This window comes from Sciurus vulgaris (genome assembly GCF_902686455.1).
Source record: "Sciurus vulgaris genome assembly, chromosome: 1".
Classification (NCBI taxonomy): Eukaryota; Metazoa; Chordata; class Mammalia; order Rodentia; family Sciuridae; genus Sciurus; species Sciurus vulgaris.
Genome location: NC_136461.1, coordinates 206263407 through 206276201, shown reverse-complemented (window position 1 = coordinate 206276201; position 12795 = coordinate 206263407). Strand labels below are relative to the sequence as shown.

Below are 12795 nucleotides of genomic sequence, written 5' to 3'. Positions count from 1 at the left end.
CATCACTACCACTAACACAATCACCACCATCTCCACAATCACCACCATCACCCCACCATCACCATAATCACCACCACCATCACCATCACTACCACTACCACAATCACCACCATCACCATAATCACCACCACCATCACCATCACTACCACTAACACAATCACCACCATCTCCACAATCACCACCATCACCACCATCACCATAATCACCACCACCACCACCATCACCATAATCACCACCACCATCACCATCACTACCACTACCACAATCACCACCATCTCCACAATCACCACCATCACCCCACCATCACCATAATCACCACCACCATCACCATCACTACCACTACCACAGTCACCACCATCTCCACAATCACCATAATCACCACCACCACCACCACCATTATCATCACCATCTCCATAACCATCAGTATCTCCAATATCACCTCTTCCATTCCCAGGATCACCACCACCATCTCTATCACTAACACTATCATCCTCATTACCATCACTGACATTAACGTTGCACCTTGCCTTTGCCCGCTTTTATTGAAGACCATTGTAGGCCTCACATGTATTTTTTTTTTTTATTTCACCAAATGTACAATGATCCTAATGAGGCAATCACTATAAAAAAAATAAGGTTTATCCTTATTTTGTAACTAAAGCAAATGAGGTTAGTGATTTATTTTTTTAAATTGCTCAGGTTCCACAGCTGAGTAATAGAATTTGGAATTTTGATACAAAATTTCAAAGACCTAACCAGGATACATATTGCTTCTAAGTTAGAAAGTTAACTAGAAAGTTTCTAACCTCCATGGTAGAAGAACCAGAGCAATAGCAAATACAAAATATCATTCTCTTTGTTTCACTGCTATTGGGTGATAGTGGAAAATCACAGGGTTCAGGACAAAAGATATCTTTTCTGCTCCAGTTTCACTGCCAATTGACTGTGTGACCTCACAGAAATATGTTAACCTCTCTGAGATCCTGCTATAAAATTGAGACAATAATCCTAGATTGGCTCACCCAGCGCTGGTGAGAAAGATAAAAAAAATATATGTGAAATCACAGTGGGAACTACAATCCCTGGAGAGGTGAAAATTACTATGATTTCTGCTTGATTTCTCTCTCTGGATAGCTAGTTTCCTGTTTTATCCAAAACCTTAGTTATGGTGTCTAGTGCATGGCTGGAGGGATATTGACAACATTTACTGCAATGATTATCATAAATGTTTGAAGTTTGGTGACTTTCAATAAAAAGACAGTTGCCATTTTTCATTCTGATGTCCAAGAAAGGAAGTTGTCTCTGATTGGACAAGGATCTCAGTGGGTAGGACATCAGCAACCATTCCAAATGTCTGGGCTCAATGGGAAGATAGGTGTCGAGAGAGGAGGGACAGCCCCTGTGCTCTCCCTAAGGAATCATCTCTAACAGAGGGGTATCCGACTCTTGAACTGCTACCTCTTCAATTATTCAGGACACAGATTAGCAATCCACTTGCTTACTCCAGAAAGAACATGGAGAGCGCCACATGCATGCACAACATTGCAACACCCCAGGGAGCTTCTCACTGAGCTTGTCTCTCATGGACAGAATGGACTGTGGTCCTGCACAGAAGACTCCAGAGACACCAGCCCTAGTGTTAGGTTATTCATAAAGGATGCCCTTGTTGAAAGATCCTTTCAGTCTGTGCTGTTGGCTTTCCTGAGCAGGCGTTGTGCTGTCTCCCTCCTGAGCCAGTCTCAACTCACCTGCAGAACTTCTCTGAAGACAAATCATTGCCCTGGTGATTGGAGAAGAATCCCTGCCCTTCTTCAGAACCTCCTCCCGCCCCTCGACTTAAGAGTTTCTAACTACAGAACCTCTATAAAAGGAGAGATGACCTTCTTCTCTGGATAAGACATAATTTTTCTTATTTTAAGTGCAATTATAAGCAAATCATGGAATACTGAGATGCAGGAGGTATTTGCTGTTGTTTTACATTGCTCAGCTATTGGCTGTGTTCATTTTATTGCTTTGGCAGAGAGGGGAGTATTTCAAACGTGCATGTGGTCTTATATTCTGGCCTGGATTGACTTAATCCTTTAATGGGTAGATATCAAAGATTTTACCCAGGTTCAAGTATGCAACTGCTCCTGGAGGAGAAAATGCTATTGTTTCTTTTTCCTCATATGAAACAGAAATAATGTGCCACAAAACCTCTATTCAAAATTCTTTGACCTCATTTGATCAATAAAAAAATAGATTTCTCTCTATTCTCTAATTGAAACAAGCAAATTTAATTTCTGGCATAGAGAAGGTTTTCATAGACATATGGCAAATTTTACCTGTTATCTTCCCTTATTGCAAGGTGCATAATTTATCTTCTTGGCAGTGGCACCCATATCTTAATATGATTGGTGTAAAAAATAGCTTGCAGTCACTGAATATTAACTGTTTTATTTTCTCCCCAAAAAAGAGCAGGGGGAAAGGTTTTATGTACTGCAAGACAAAGTCTATCTTCAGGCTTTTAAATGGGAAGTCAACATTTCCCATAATATTCTCCCAAAAAATATTTGCTTCCCAAACTTTTTGGTTAAATTTGGTGCTCATCATTCCTATATAAAGAACCCTTGTGTGTAGAGAAAATCAGGGATTTTACTTACTTTTGTGCAATTGTTTTGACAAACTACCTATATTGGCTGCCTGAATCTATATGCCTGTAGACAAAGTTACAATCTCATGTTATTCTTTTCTTTTAATTTTTTAAATATATTTTTTGTTCTAATGCTACTCTTGCATTTATAGTCATAATACTGCTATAGACTTTAAAAATAAGTACATGTACAGAGAAACAACATGTATCCCATTTGTTTACAATAAAAGTAAATTAAAAAATAATAATTCAAAAAATAAAGTACAGCATTTTAGGCTCTTAGAAATGATATACGTTATGAACTAAAGTTATAGGTAAGATATTCTCAAGACTGGGGTGAGAAGAAAACCAGTGTTCACGACATTAAATGCTATGTTTATGCGACCATAGTGAGTGCCATAGTGAGTGTAAGTAGATGAAACAATGCCTGCTCTTTTCTTGTCGCTGGTACTCCCTCTATCTCTTTCTGAGTACTAAGTCACTCCAAAGGCATCTCAAGCCTTGCAGCAGCCGTCTCCAGTGGCAACGTCACCAGCTGCCACAATCTTGTCACCAGCTTTTCCTGCTCTGTCTCTGTGGGAAATCTGAACACTTCAGGGCTATTATTTCTCAGGGTTTCCCATCTACTCCAAGTCTGCCATGTGGGCCTTATTATGCCTAAACCCCAATTGTAAAAATGAGCTTGCTGCCATTTGAATACCACTCTCACAAGGAAGTTCTGTAATTCCTATCTACAATAAAATATGAAAGAAATCCAGATAGGGGAGTGTCAAACCCATCTGAAGCTTAGATGCCTTTTCTTTCATAAAGAACAGTACTGAGGACACTTGGAATATCTGCTTCAGATTAATAGATGTTTGGAGTAGAACTATTATCTCCTCATCAAACCCCTGCCTTGGCTCATACCCCAGCAATCTCCACCCTTGCAGACCTAGTGCAATGCAGATGATTGTCTGTCTTAGAGGTAGGGCCACTCAGGACTTGCAAAGGACACAGCAAGATTTGGGGTCTCATTTAAGAACCAGGAGGGGTAAAGAATAGTTGTTCATGCATGTATGTTATGTGGTATGTTTGGATTTTTTTAATGAAGAAGAGAACAGAGAGATGATGAGGAACTAGAAGAACTAAATGGTAAAATGGGAGGAAGTCCAGAAGGTTTGACATTCCAGAAACTTGAGTAGAAAAAAATACTTCAAATAGAGGGAGGACCTCTGATTTGTGAGACAACTGATCCTCTAGGGACTGAGAACCAGAGAATAGGTACGATGTAAGTCTTTGGTGATCATGCCAAGAGCACACTTAAGAGACATTAGGCCTGACTGGGAAGAGTCAAGAAAAGAACAGAATGGATAAATTAAATGTTTTAAGAATTTTAAAGTGTGCTAAAAATAGAAGCTTAAAATGAGTAGAAGAGGGAATTAACAAGGTTTGTTTTACAAAGACAAAATATTGCAGTATTTTGTAAGCAAGAAGAACTGATCTAGAAGAAAAAAAATTGATGTATTGTTTTGGCAGAAGAAGGGACAATCACAGACACGGTGTAAGAGTGAGTAAGTTAGACCATGCGAGGACTGCAGGGGAAGGAAGGGATAGAGAGAAGCGAGCTGCAGAGGTGGGGGTAGATGTGACAGTAACTGTGAGGTGGGTCCATTGTTCTCAGTGAAGTAGAAGGCAAGGTTGTCTCCTGAATGCAAGGATCTCTGTACTTCCTGGCAGCTTGAAAATGGAAGAAGCCGAGAAACAGACTCTTGGAACTATGTGTTCAATAGAAAATCTCAAAGGTCACCTGAATAAATAGTTCTCCAACTTAGCCAGTCACCCACTCCTCACATTCTGTTCCCACCTGTACTAGAAGAATTGTAAGTACAAGCAATAAGTCCAATAAATTTTCACTTGTTAAAAAAAAGAAAGACTCTTCTCTAGAGATTTGGAAAATCAACCAGATTTGGAGATAGCCCAAATGGTTACATTTCAGTCCCACCTATGATTCTCTAGACAAACACCTGTATAATGAGAACAAAAAAGTCCACCACCGAAAAAATACAGGCGATGGTAGCCCCATGTTCTTCACTCAGAAATGCTTGTATTGGAAGATCGGTCTTGTACTCAGCTCTACTTCACAGCATTGTCAGTATATATCCTGTCTCTCAATGTTTATGGGCCATTCCACTTGAGAACCCTCGAAGTTAACACAAGACAGCCACACAGAACCACTTGACATGAGGTATATTAGTTAGGGTGACCCTTATAACTGAAAGAGGAAGACCATGACTTTACAGGGATTTGACACAAGTAAAAGTTTATTATTTGCTTGAATAATGTCCACTCATTGGACTAGTGGAGGCAAAAATGTCTTACAACCCAGGCATGTGGAGAACAAGATTAATGAAGACTCTACCAGCTGACTTCCAAGGATACTCAGGAAATCTAGTAGGTAACTGGGGGAAAGAGATAGAATGTGAAGGAGGCTACAGAGAGTGTGTTGACCTAGGAGTGACTCTTGTGTCTCTCACCTTCCAGAACTCAGTCACATGGCCCCAGTTAGTCGTGAAATGATGCTGAGTCTTGTACAGCCCAGAGGCATGCACTGCCAGAAAGCAGACGCATACTATAAAGGTGGAGCATGAGCCATTGGTGCACATTTGGTCGACCTCAACCAAAGGGGAGAAGTAGAATCGCCTTTTCAGTCTGTTTGTTACTATTACTAATTCTTAAACATTTTCAGTCTTCTACATTGCATAGTGTTCGTGCACTATTCAGCATGTCCTTCACACACACCCTTGTGGAAGTCATGTGGTGGTTCCCAGAGAACAAACAAACAAACAGAAACACTGTTTTAATAACCTCATAGCCCAATAACTGTGGCAGCTCCTTCTGTGTGTGTCCTGTGAAGCTGCCAGGTGCAGGGCGGGCTGGGCAGCGCAAGGTGCTGCTTCTTCCCACTGGAGACACGGGGGAAGATTCCCAGAGCAGGTGTATCAGGTGAGCATGATCGGCAGTGAGGTCCGGATGGCTGGAGAAGGGGAAAGTGCTCCAGGCAAGAAGACGGAGGAGCTGTGATCATGTTGCATGTCTGGAGTGCAGAACTCATGGGGAAGCCATGGGAGATGAGCCAGGATGCGGGGCTTGTGCACCATGGCCCAGGGATGGGTGGCCGTCACTCAGGAGATGAGCCAGTGTGTGGGGCATGTGCACCATGGCCCAGGGACGTGTGGCTGTCACTTAGGATTTCATGTTTGCAATGTCTGTACCCTACGTGGACACACAGTGTTGCTCCTGCTCAGGACACTCACCCCTCACTCTTGGCCTGGATTTAGTTTTCTCTTGGTGTTTAGGTTCCTTATAACCCTTCCTGAAGGTAGGCTTCCTTTAAGTTTCTGCAGTTTCTGCAGAAGGTGACATTTCCTGAAGGAGCTTTTACTTGACCCCATTCTTCCCCTGATGTATGTCATGTTTCCTTATTATTTTCTCTCATAACTTATCGCACTAAAAATTTTCCAATAATTTGCGTTTTGATTATTTTTCCCTTCCTGGGTTGCATTATTTATGAGAATGGGAGCTTATCTGTGCTGTTTCCAACTGTCCACCCTCACCTAGCGTGGGACCAAGCACAGTGTGAGCAGCCAGAAAATATCCTTGAACTCATAAGTTTAAAAAGAATGAGAGAGAAAGGGAGAGAAAGGAAATCTCTGTTTGAAAATAAATTTTAAGTCTCAGGAGACAAAGGTGGGTGAACCTGGAATATTTGATTTCTTTATCCAATGCAAACAGCTAAGTCCCAAATTGTCTATCCACACAGCACATCATCCAACAAGTCTATCTGAAATGAGTCCAAAGTATGAGGACCATAGTTTGTATAATCCTAGCCTACTGGAATCATGCGCACAATTAGGCAGGCCAGGGAAATTTCTAGTCGATGCCATTCACCAACATTTAATGAAGCTCCGATGTTATGGATCGACTCCATCTATTAGTCCTTTTCATACTGTCTCATCATTTAGCTCTTCCTTAGGATGTTTTTCAGTAATGTTTCCTGATGTGCTTCTGCTGCTGGTCACATGACTTGCCACGCATGACAAAGGTTGACAGATGATCTGGACCGCAACCCTCCTCAGTACCAAGAGGAATAAACCTAGAGATCCTTCACTCTCCTGCATGCCTGGTTTTGAGACTGACCTTCCACACATCAGCCCAGTTATTCAGTGTTTCATGACTCATGATTCTGTTTCTGGGTGCTTTCCCTTAAACCACTACTTGATTTTAATATGTGATTATAAACATTTTACATAGGTGCATAATTTACAAAACAATAAGGAAAATCTATTATCCAGTCACTTGATGCCATGTGCTTAGAAAATTATAAAACAAATTTCCATTTTTTCTATAATCCTGATTAAATGTATTTATATGAATTAACTGTACACTGAGAGCAGTAAAAACAGCACTGGATTCATATTAAAGAGATCTTCATTCAAATCCTTGCTTCCAGATCTGTTGGCTCTGTGACCTTAATCAAGCCATTTCATATCTCTAAAATAAGGTTTCCTGAACTAGGAGAGCATCCAATCAGATAATTCAGGAGACGGTCCCTAGGAATGACTGTTACAAATTAGTCATCAATAAATGAGTTGAACTTGAATCTCAGTTTTACCTCTCCATTTCTCCATTCTGTTTTATTTATATATATGTTTTAAGATGATATTATATGTCATTGTTGTGTTTAATATATCCCCTGGGTCAAACAAGATACTGCCCTAAAATACCTGGCTTGAAAACATCTGCTTTGTAAGCTCTGGACCAGGTTAAAAGGCAAATGACTATGTTTAAATATTGTTGATGCCCCTTGAAAAAATTACCTGAACTCTCCAGGGCTCAACGTAATTATCTGTAGCATGTTGTATGCCTTTCCACAAGGTTATTGTGAGAACCAACTGCAAAAAATACCTGAGCTAATTCTCTGAAAATGAAAAAAACACAATGTGATCATCATTCTTTATTGATTGGTGTTATAACCCATTTACTTCCATGGCCAAGATGTGGAATCTCAAGGTGTTAGTACAGTCAAATATTCAGCATAATAGATAGTAAACATCATCTGGACATAGTATCAGTTTCTTGGTGATGGCAGCTATTGTGCTTTTTATTGTTGCTGTTGCTTTGTTTTATAACTTGGTTTGAAAATATTGGTGTTTATCTGGTGCTGGTATCATGACATGCTACATAGCAGCATACTTGATGATACACTTTTGTTAAGAGTAGACTTATAGGGATGTCGCGATTTTAAGACTTTTGATTTTAATATAACATCAATGTAATACCATTAGTAAAATTTTGACATTTGTGTGTATGTGAAAGTTAAAGCAGAAGAGTTGTTGTGAGCTCCTTGCGACACCCCATATCCACTTTGAGAAGTGTGGCTTATGATTATAATCATGATTGTTTAGGGGCTGATGCTTCTGTTATCAAATTAGACATAGGCAGACAGAAAATAAGGCAAATACAGGAGGAAACAATACTTTGTGGTTTTTTTTTCCTTTATTTTTTACCTGTAAGTTCTATATTTTATTGGCCACAAATGGTCAGGAGCAATTTCACTTGGACTGCCAATTACCGCTTTAGACACTTCTAGACATTGCTCTGTACCATGAGGAATGCTCCCAAGGAGTATCCTAGAGACAAGCAACCTGTATAATGAGTTCCTGACATTTTTTTTTAATTTGCTGTAATTAGTTATACATGACAGCAGAATGCATTTTAACTCACTGCACACAAATGGAGCACAGCTTTTCATTTCTCTGACTTACACCATGCAGTCAAATCATTCATGCAATCATACATGTACATACGGTAATAATGTCTGTATCATTTCACCAACCTCCCACCCTTGAACCCCTCCCCTCCCCTCACTCCTGCCCAATACAAAGTTCCTCCATTCTTCACTACCTCCCACAATTATGGATCAACATCTGCATATCAGAGAAAACATTTGGTCTTCGGGTTTTTGGGATTGACTTACTCTACTTAGCATGATACTCTCCAACTCCATCCATTCACCTGCAAATGCCATAATTTCATTCTTCTTTAAGGCTGAGTAATTTTCCATTGTGTATATATACCACATTTTCTTTATCCATTTATCCATTCATCTTTTGAAGGGCATCAAGGCTAGTTCCATAGTTTAGCTATTGTAATTTGAGCTGCTATAAACATCGATGTGGCTGTGTCAACTGTGGTATGCTGATTTTAAGTCCTTTGTGCATGAAATGAGGAGAGGAATAACTGGATCAAAGAGTGGTGCCTTTTCAAGTTTTTTAAGGAATTATCGTACTAGTTTCCAGAGTGGTTGTACCAATTTCTAGTTGCCACCAGCAATGTATGAGTGTACCTTTTTCCCCACATCTTCACCAACACTTATAGTTGCTTGTTTTCTTCATGATTTCCATTCTGATTGGAGTGAGATGAAATTCTAGAGTAGTTTTGATTTATATTTTTCTAATTGCTAGAGATGGTGAACATTTTTTCATATATTTGTTCATTGATCATATTTCTTCTTCTGGAAGTGTCTGTGCAGTTCCTTAGCCCATTTATTGGTTGTGTTATTTTTTGTTTTGGTGTTAAGTTTTTTGAGTTCTTTATATATGCTGGAGATTAGTGCTGTACCTGATGTGCATGTGGTAAAAATTTTCTTCCATACTATTGACTCTCTCTTCACATTGATTCATTCCTTTGTTGAAAAGAAGCTTTATAGTTCAATACCATCCCAGTTATTGATTCTTGATATTATTTTCTTGTGCTTTAGGAGTCTTGTTAAGGAAGTCAGGTCCTTAGCCAACATGATGGAAATTTGGGCCTACTTTTTTTCTATTAGAAAGAAGGTCTCTGATCTAATGCTTAAGTTCTTGATCCACTTTGAGTTGAGTTTTATGCAGGATGAGAGATAGAGGTTTAATTTCATTTTGCTAGATATAGATTTCCAGTTTTCACTGCACCATTTGTTTAAGAGTTTATCTTTTCTCTAATGTATGCTTTTGGTACCTTTGTCTGTTATGAGATAACCACATTTGTGTGTGTTTGTCTCTGGGTCTTCTATTTTGAACCATTGGCCCACACATCTGTTTTGGTGCCAATATCATGCTGCTTTGTTGTTATAGCTCCATAATATAGTTTAAAATCTGGTATTGTGATACCTGCCACTTCACTGTCCTTGCTAAGTTTTGCTTTTCCTAATTTGGGTCTCTTATTTTTCCAAATGAATTTCAGGGATTTGCTTTTTCTATTTCTATGAAGAATGACTTAGTGGTTTTAATAGGAATTGAATTTAATCTGTATTATGACCATTTTGACTATATTAATTTTGCCTATCCAAGGACATGGGAGATCTTTCCATCTTCTAAGGTTATCTTTAATTTCTTTCTTTAGTGTTCTGTAGTTTTCATTGTAGAGGTCTTTACCTCTTTTGTTGATTGATTCCCAAGTATTTTATTTTTGTTGAGGCTATTGTGAATAGGGTTTTTTTCCTAATTTCTCTTGCAGTGGATTCAGCACTTACATATAGAAATGCATTTGACTTATGCATATTGATTTCATATTGTGCTCCTTTATTGAATTCATTTATGAGTTCTAGAAGTTTTCTGGTGGAATTTTTTGGATCTTCTAACTATAGAATCATGTTGTCAGTACATAGTGATCACTTGAATTCTTTTTTTTTTTTTCTATTTATATCCCTTTAATTTCTTTTGTCTGTCTGATTGCTCTGCTTAGAGTTTCAAGGACAATGTTGAATAGAAGTGGTGAAAGAGGGCATCCCTATCTTGCTCTAGTTCTTAGAGGGAATGCCTTCAATTTTTCTAAATTTAGTATGTTAGATGTTGGCTATGGGCTTAGCAGAGATAGTGTTTACAATGTTGAGATATGTTCCTACTAGTCCTAGTTTTTCCAGTGTTTTGAACCTGAAGAGGTGCTATATTTTGTCAAATGCTTTTTCTGCATCTATTGAGATAATTATATGATTCTTATTTTTAAGTCTATTGTTGTGATGAATTACATTTATTGATTTCCAGATGTTGAACCAACCTTACATGCCTGGGATGAACCTCACTTGATTGTGGTGCACTATCTATTTAATATGTTTTTGTATGTGATTTGTCAGAATTTTACTGAGAATTTTTACATCTATGTTCATCAAAAATATTGGTCTGAAGTTTTCTTTCCTTGATGTGTCTTTGTCTCCTTTTGGAATCAGGTTGATACTAGTCTCCTTGAATGAGTTTGGAAGGGTTCCTTCCTTTTCTACCTCATGGAATAACTTGAGGTGTATTGGTGTTAGTTCTTCTTTGAGTGTCTTGTAGAACTTGACTGAGAATCTGTCTGGTCCTGGGATTTTCTTTGTTGGTTGATGGCATCTTCTATTCCATTGCTTTAAATTGATCTGTTTAAATTATGTATGTCCTCCTGATTCAGTTTTGGTAGGTCATATGTCTCAAGAAATTTGTTCTTTATCTTTGAGATTTTCTATTTTATTGGAGTATAAATTTATAAAATACTTTCTAATTACCATTTGTATTTCAGTAGCATCCATTTTGATATTCCCTTTTTCATCATGATTTTTATTAATTTGACCTTTCTCTCTCTTTCTCTTCATTAGTGTGGCTAAGGGTTTGTCAACTTTATGCATTTTCTTCAAAGAACCAACCTTTGTTTTGTCAATTTTTGAATTGTTTCTTCTGTTTTAATTTTATTGACTTCAGCTCTGATTTTAATTATTTCCTCTGTTCTACTACTTTTGGTGTTGAATTGTTCTTTTTATAGAACTTTGAGATGTAATGTTAGGTCATTTATTTCTTGACTTTTTATTCTTTTAAGGTATGAGCTCAATGCAATGAACTTTCCTCTTAGAACAGCCTTCATAGTATCCCAGAGATTTTGATATATGTGTGCACTCATTTACCTCTAAAAATTCATTATTTACTCCATGATTTCTTCTGATATTCATTCATCATTCAATAGCATGTTATTTATTCTCCAGGTTTTGGAGTAGATTCTATTTTTTATTTTATCATTCATTTCTAATTTCATTCTATTATGATAGAGTGCATAGTAGTATATCTATTTTTTTTGTATTTGCTTAGAGTTGCTTTGTAGCATAAGATATGATCTCTTTTAGAGAATGATCCATGTGCTGCTGAGGAAAAAGTGTACTTGCTTCTTGATGGATGAATATTCTATATATGTCTGTTAAGTCTAAATTTTTTATTGTATTAGTTAGTTCTATTGTTTTCTTATTTAGTTTTTGTTTGGAAGATCTATTCAGTAGTAAGAGAGGTAGGTTAAACTCGCCCAGTATTATTTTGTTGTTGTGTACTTGATTCCTGAAATTGAGAAAGGTTTGTTTGATGTATGTAGATGCTCCATTTTGGGGAGCATAAATATTTATGATTGTTATGTCTTGTTGATTTATGATCCCCTTAAGCAGTATGAAATGTCTTCTTTATCCCTTCTAACTTTGAAGTCCACTTTGTCTTATATTAGAATATAAACCCCTGCCTGTTATGCAGTCCATGTGACTGTGTTATCAATGGATTGAATTACTGTAGTATTTTGGTTTGTTTGGGGTGCTTTCTTCCCTTGTTTTTTGATGTTTGCATTTCTTCCCACCTAGCAATGTGGACCCAAGGTACTACAGTTTCTACCCTTTTTCCTTATAGTGCCCCTGAATGTTTCCAATACCCCACCTTTAAGGGGGAGATCAATATTAACAACACGAAATGCAAACAATATACAACCTTAAAACAAGTTGCTCCTGTTAAGACATTTACAGTTTTGTTGCAATAAACAGAAATGATGTGTCTAATTATGGTCTTCAAAATAAACAGTAGGTTTGCAAGAGGGTCTATAATTTCTAATGGTAGACAAAGAGAGAATAGGGGTGGTGTAGGATATGTGATATGTATAAGGTGCAGGGGGAGAAGACAGAAGTATTTTATCATAGGAAGAGTGAAAGAGGAATCATGAGAAGTTGGCTGTTAGCAAATGAAAAGAGAGAAAGTGAATCTGAGGCAACAGATAAGTGAGAGGAAAATAGAAAGAGTGAAAAAGAAAAGAACGTAAAAAAAAGAAAAAGAAAATAAGAAAAAGAAGAAAAATGTAAAAATAGAAGACTATAC

The 12795-nt window shown here is 37.8% G+C and overlaps 1 protein-coding gene across 2 annotated transcripts in view; it reads right to left on the bottom strand.

Annotated features, from left to right (window-relative positions):
* Window positions 1–12795, bottom strand: part of LOC306648414 (uncharacterized protein) — a 171603-nt gene that overhangs the window by 31473 nt on the left and 127335 nt on the right. The gene's annotated exons all lie outside the window — the stretch shown is intronic.